The sequence below is a fragment of the Cupressus sempervirens genome, chromosome 7 (genome assembly GCF_028749045.1).
Source record: "Cupressus sempervirens isolate cs-2001-9-10 chromosome 7, ASM2874904v1, whole genome shotgun sequence".
Taxonomy (NCBI): domain Eukaryota; kingdom Viridiplantae; phylum Streptophyta; class Pinopsida; order Cupressales; family Cupressaceae; genus Cupressus; species Cupressus sempervirens.
Window position 1 is genome coordinate 275,579,357 of NC_143124.1, and position 7,701 is coordinate 275,587,057.

The following is a 7,701-nucleotide window of genomic DNA, read 5'->3' on the forward strand; positions in this document are numbered from 1 at the left end:
AGTATTGGTCTATTTTCTATTGATGTTTGGATTATTTTGTAATTTACAAATAGATCAATTAGTTACAATATGTACTAAAAATGTGTGGGAGATTGGATAAAATATTCACAAGAGGGTGATCGACTATTGAACCCCACTCAACTATTGGTTCCTCTCCTCTCATATCAAATAACACAGGATAAAATATGTTAGGTAGCTATGATATTTTGTTTAAGACAAAGTTATTTATTTGACTTATTAATGAATTCATTGATTTATGTTTTTCTAGAACATTTATAAGTGTTCATGTTTTCAAGTATTGGTCTATTTTCTATCGACATTTAGATTATTTTTTAATTTACAATTAGATCAATTAATTACAACATGTACTGAAAATGTGTGGGATGATTGGATAAAATATTCACAAGAGGGTGACTAGCTATTGTACCCTGCTCAACTATTGGTTCGTCTCCCCTCATATCAAATATCACTAAGAGTTAACGATAAATCCAATCTCCATATTATCACCCATCATATTTAGTTCACCTTTATGTATTTGAATTCTATATACTCTTCCATTTGTCTTAGAGAATTTTCACAATATAAGAGAAAAAGCAAGTAGTGGTACACTATTCAATAATTTATACATTCTTTTATATGTTTATACTTATATTATAAATAAATAATTTAAATAAAAATAAAAATGATCAAATATTAGTCAAAATAGACCAAATACTTGAACACATGAAAATCTAGTAGTTGTGCAAAGAATAATAATAGTTAACTAATGTTTGACAATATAATTATCTTTTAAGCTAGCTACGAAATATCTCTAATTTTTCAATTTTATTTCTATTTTCACTCATTTTTTCTTTGAAGAAAGTTAGATATATTGCAAATCCATTTGTAAATAATTATATAGTCTATTCAAGTATTCTTGCTTCAAATTTTATCCCTTTCATCGACAAGTTATGTTCTTTCAATCTTGGCTAAACTTAGTGTGATGTGAAGGTAAAGTTGAAAAAAATACACGGTGTCAGAGCATATGGAAGCTAAGGAGCATAATCATTTTCTTATGTAGGTACTAAAAATTAGAGTTAAAACATGAAATTTTAGTTGTCTTCGAGGATGTCTATCAGTAGCTTATCTTTATGCATGAGTTGATATAAAGTTCCATCGATAGTGAGGTTAATTATGTCTCTTCATAATCATTTTTGTCATTATGTTGTCAACATTAGAGAATTATCTATCTTGGAAACGTTGGCCTGAGCAACCCTATCTACTTGGACTCATTCTTGAGACAAGTTACTATGAAAATAAAAATCCATGGTGTAATAGAAATGGATGGTTTATGGACTAATATACATTACTATTTTGAAGGATTCTTTACGTCACATAGAGTACATTAAATGCCCTTTCATTTCTTCAACCATCATCTATCAATTACATGGAGACATTGAGTCTTTATCTAAAGGTCATGTTTCTTTAGATGATTAGGCTCATTTAGATTATGTTAAGACTTTTACCACCCTATCATGTTTCCTTAGAGTTTAGAGTTGCTTCATTAAAAGCTTATAATGCTTTTTTGTAGCAAGATCATTTATGACTTCTATATTTATTTCAATTGGATTAATTTCTATCAAACATTTCTTTTTTGTTTACATAATTTTCCATTTCAGATTTAGATGACGTTTTTGATTTCATACATCTGCTCTTTGACGAGGGTGAATTTTATTTAAATATTTTAAGGCAACACTTTGAACATTTTCTTCATTCTCTTTATTATTTTTACTCATGGTTTGATACTTGTGTGGGTATTTTGGCATAACATTTTGAGAAGATCTATTTGTCTTCAAGGGGGATACTTGAGCTTTTTAATCGTGTTTTACATCATTTTCTGGGTGATTCTAAATTACCATCTTCAATAGTACCTAATATGATTATGACAAGTTTAAACTTTGATACAAACACTACCAAGCAATTTTCAATGGTACATCTTGAGCATTTTTTCCTATATATTCCTTTTGAAATTGAAGAAATTCCATTCACACATTTGTGGTTTTGTTTCTTTCTAGGGAGAAGAATGTTGTTCAACAATTGTAGGTCAACTTTTACATCTAACTTTCAACATCTTCTATTGACTACACAAGATATATTGTCTCTTCCATTTCACACTCTCCTAAACCTCCTTCAAGTGAAGAATACTACAACATTGTAGCTACTTACAAATTTATTATAATTTTGAAAAACACTCTTCATCAATCTATGCTCATTCTATACTAAAAAAAAAGTTCAACGATTTCCCTATTGATTAATTATTATTCTTATTACTTAATCTACCTTATATATGATATTCTCTCATCTTATTCACTCTCTTAGACTCATTTACTCTAAATTAGTTTATGCTTGGTAATTTCATTTAATTTTGTAAAAAAAAGATTACTCTATTTGATTTAAACTATTAATATTGCTGGAAAGCCCCACAAGTTTGTCCTCTAAATACTCTACTTTTTATGGAATTTGCAAAAGGACTAGCCAGAATTCACCAAGAGAATATTGCTCCGTAAATAGTTCTACAATGTCACAATTACGAGCATAGTCCGAATGTGTGTGGAATAAGTATTTCTGTTTTATAGCAAACGTCTTCATGAAAGTATAGAGAGGAGACACAAGCACCTTACTTTTTAAAAGAAGGCCAATGCATGTGCAATGACTACTCAACCAGTTCGTTCGACATGGCTGGGTATGCCCATGGCATGTGATTATGTACCTCACTATCATGACTGGCGTATTATGTCAACTTTGTCCATTGTTTGGGATGCGAGTGTAAGTTTGGAAAAAAACAATGATATTTTAAACTAGCTTTTTGTTTGAACATTTTACACCTAAATAGTAAAAAGTAATATTTATTTTGTTTAAAATAATATAGTAGAGAGTAAAATATTGTATAGTAGAACATTATTTTTTAAAATTGATTTTCAATAATAATATTTATTAATTACTACTTAATTATTAATAAATATATAATAGATTCAATATACATTTAAAATATTTTTATTTTTTAAAAATTAATTCAATTTTTAATATTATTATTATGATTATAACAATATTATCTATTTTATTTCTTATCTAAAGCAACTTTAAAATAACTATGACAATATATGAAAAACAAACTATTAATACAAGTGATTAATTAAAAGAAATGTCCTTCAAAATTGTTAAATATATTATTTAAAAATGATTATTTCTACATTATATCTATATATATTTATAAAAGTTATATAATAATAATATTGAAATTCTATATAATATTTTTAAACTCTACAATTATATAAAACATATATTGTCATAAACATAGATATGAATTTTACTATTAGAAAATTAATCTATATTTACTTTTTAATATATTTATCATTTTATTTTTTTAATCTAATAAATAAGAAATTCAAAATAAATTATTTAAAACGATAAAAAATACATTAACATAAGTGTAAAAAGTGTATCAAATGAAATATTTTAAAAATAAAATGATGATATTATTATTATTATTAGTATTAGTATTACTATTATTATCCTTGCTGATTTATTATTTCATTATTTTTTATAGTACCATTTTAGTAACTATATTTTTTATTAGTTAGTCACAAAATCCAATTTTATCAAAATAAGAAAAATTAATGAGTAATTCATTATAACCTTTTTATTTTCTAAACAGACATAATAAAACAAATCAACAAATGTTATTTTAATAATCTTTTAAAAATATTTCCTAACCTTCACAATAATTGTGATAATAAAATGTAAATAACCTTATTAAACTAGCAAAATGAATTGATCAAATTCTCATATATTAAACATTACCTTATTTTAAGAAATTAAACATTTATAAATTTAAACAAATCCAAAACTTCAAAAAAGTTAAATGATTTTTCTTGGAACAATCATATATATATATATATATATATATATATAAATATATATATAAAATTAAAAAACCATATAATACATTAATATACTAAAATTGATAAAATTTAAACTTAAATTCCACAAATTCAAAATCTTCTATTATTTTAAATTGTTTTAAGAAGCAGACATTTAGAAAAGTGAGCAACAAGTACCAATAAAACAATAATTACCTTGGAAGCAACCCTTATTTATTATTTTACTAGCTATACATTAATGTACCTTTCTGACAGTATGGGGCATAATACAATGGTTTGTATGGTCATGGGCATACCCAACCATGTCGAACAAACTGGCTGGGTAGCCATTGCTCTATGCACATACATCAATAGAGGTAATGATTTGGAATCCTTGTTCTCGAAAGGTGGTTTTCCATTGCTGTTTTCCATTCACGTCATTGTTCCTACAACTCGACCTTGTCCTCTCAATAGTACGCTTAATAGTCATTGTCCGCACTAATTCCACTAACCACTTTAGTCATTGTCCTTACAACACAACTTTACTCTCTACTCTCAATAATTCACTTCATTAGTCATTGTTTTGCAACTCTACTTTGTCCTTACTTTATCCTCACTTTAATAGTAATTGTCCCTACACTTTTCCTTTATCCTCGTATTATTATTATTTTATATGGGTTGACTTGAGTAAATTTCATCATTTTTTCTTTCTTTGTAGGGAAGAGGATATCATGCATGCCTCAAAATCCTTGGAACACAAGGATAAAACATGCACATTTTTTTATATAGAAGTAACTTATTATAAAGCAGAGTAACCAAGTGCAATAAGTAAGCATTGACATAGGAAAATAATCTCAAGGAACATAGCATAATAACATGTTTAAAACACAAGTAGAAGTCTTTTTAACTCTTCCAAGAATTCCCCAGCCACTAACCAAGTACATAGGACGTGGAATACCCACATTCCCAAGAATAATACAAGAGTATAGATAAACATCGACAATTTATAAGAGGGAGATATTGTACTATCTAACCTAGGCAACATGTTCTTTTAAACCCAAATCAAATATTCCTAACATGGTTAAACATATAAGTTACTTTCCAACTATCCATAGCATAATCAAAACAAATAGAAACAACCCTCAAAAGATCATGCAAAAGCCAAGGTATCAAAGTACAAGTCCAAAGGAAACCACACTGAACATCAAAGTTGAAACTTGAAATCTGGCTAAGTCTGAAATCCTGAAATCTGACTAAGTGTGAAGACCTTTAGGCCCCGTTTGGTTGCTGAAATATGAGTGGAATAGGAAAAGGAAAATAGAATATGTTTTATATTCGTTGTTTGGTAAGCTCAACCAGAATTGGGAATAGGAAGACATATTCCAATTTTGCCCCTAAAATGAGCATATGTCTATGCCAAAAAATATCTGTTATTGGAATAGGCCATTTCCATTCCCATTCTGATTTGCCATTAAATTTTTTTTTTGTTTTTTTTCGAATTTTTAAATTTTTTTTTTTTTTTTTTGTTATTTTTTTTTTTGAATTTTTTTATAACATTTTTAAAGATTATATCTATTTGTTTAAAAAAATGAAAATGAATTAACCAAAAAAATAATAAATTAAAAAAAAATTAGAGGAAATGTTTTTAAAAATACAAAACTTAACCTTATTCCTATTCCATTTTTGTACAACCAAACAATGGATTAACATATTCCCAATCGAATTCCAAGCGCACTGAACACGATTGGAATTGCCCTTTTCTATTCCCATTCCCCATTTCCATTCCCATTCCATTTTTCTATTCCTATGCCAGCAACCAAATGAGGCCTTAGAATCTAGAATCTTTATCTTAACTCCTGGAGGGTTGGAGCCCCTCTCAAATGAATCGTTGTATATATAACGTATAGCTTAAGTATAAGCAACTTATACTTAAATGATATATTTTATACTCAAACAAAGTCTTGAAATAGGTTTGGAAGTCAACTTGAGCACCCTACGGAACAAAAACTTAAATATAATCTGTCATATAACAAACAAAGACGACAAAGGATAAGCGTAGATGAAAAAATTGTAGAGATGCCAAAGCGCAGATGCCAAACTTCAAAGATGACAAAACACAAATTAGAAATAAGCTGGTAAACATAAAAATGACACACTCCAATGAGGTTGAAGACACCAAATCACAGGCGCAGATGACAAGACGCATACAACAATCTACTGAAATGCAGATGAATTCTCAGGAAAAAGGCAACACAAACGAAATTCTCTAAGCGGAGACGACAAATAACAACTTAAGGTAGAAATGCTTAAAGTAAAAGCTAAACTAAGATAGAACCAAGGCACAACTGAATATTAGCATACTCCACATTGGGGAGGACCAATTACACACAAATCAAGGCAATAATCACTCAAGAGCATCAATAAGCAGAAAGAGAGCTAACATACCTAACATGTACATCATACTACTCTAATCAAAGAAAACCAACATCAACAAAGAAACATGTACACAAGAAACATCACAATAAGGGAAAAATCAAGCAAAGAAGCAAGTGAAATAAAACAATCGTGCTTGTGAACCATAATGGCATCATGAGACCTCAAGGATCCTAACCATCCCCTTAAGCATGAAATTTTAATATGTCAACAAGATCGTTGATATTATGTTATGAGTTCTAACTTACCAATAATGAAATATATGCCATCTATGAAATGCGAAACATCCAACATTGCTAATCTATTAATTGCATCACTAATTCATATTAGTGGTAAGGAACATCAACTAAGCAATAATATCTAGCATTATGATAAATGAAAGACACAAGTAAACATGCTAAGAAAACACATAAACTCAAGGACTAGTACCATGACCCAATACAATACATGTAAGTGCAAATAATAATGGAACATGGAGAATCTCAACATGAGAACCAACATCCAAAGTGCATACCAAGTAAACTCATAGCAAAGCAAGGTCACTACTCAATACTAACTGTGTGTACAAAAAGTGTGGACACACTTCTATAAACCATTATACTTGGGAATGCCCATGAAAGAGGGCATCTCAAGAGGCAGCTTATAGCTCTCTATCTATGATGTGCAAAGGTGCAAATGATGAAATGGTGACTCTCAAATGAACCAAGTTATGCAACCCTTGCAAGGTGCACCATAGAACAAGAGATTCAAAGAGTAGAGGCAATGAGTGCCAATATCCAAGAATCCTCAAATGCTTATGCAATGCAAATGAAAAATAGACTAAATGAGATGCAAAATGTAAACTAGCAAGTTTGAAAGATTACAAACCCCTATTTAGACTAGGTGATATAAGCTAAAGCATAAAAGGAAAGGTAAACTAAAATGTCATAATGCAAGAATGAGAAAGCAAATATGAAATGCAAATGAAAGAGTTGCTCCAAGTTCTTCAAAGCTCCAAAGTCACCAAGAAAACATGCATCATAACACTAACATAAGAGTCTAAAAGTTGAGAGAATGAGAAGCGAGCTCTCCTTTTAAAGATAAATGAATGGTAGGGATTAAGAGGCAAAAGAGACATAGTCAAGGGAGGAGAATGCATCTTGAGTGATCCATGTGCACAAGCATCTCAAGATTGTAGTGAAGGATGTATAATCAAGAGTTCCCAAGCTAGGGAAGGATAACCATATGGAGCAGTTTATGGATAAGCAAAGAAAGCCAAGAAAGGCGATAGCCTGTAGGATAAGAAGTTAAAGCCAATAAGCAGGATAACATATAGGATAAGATGTGGAAGCTAATAAGTGAGACAACATATAGGATAAGCAGTGGAAGC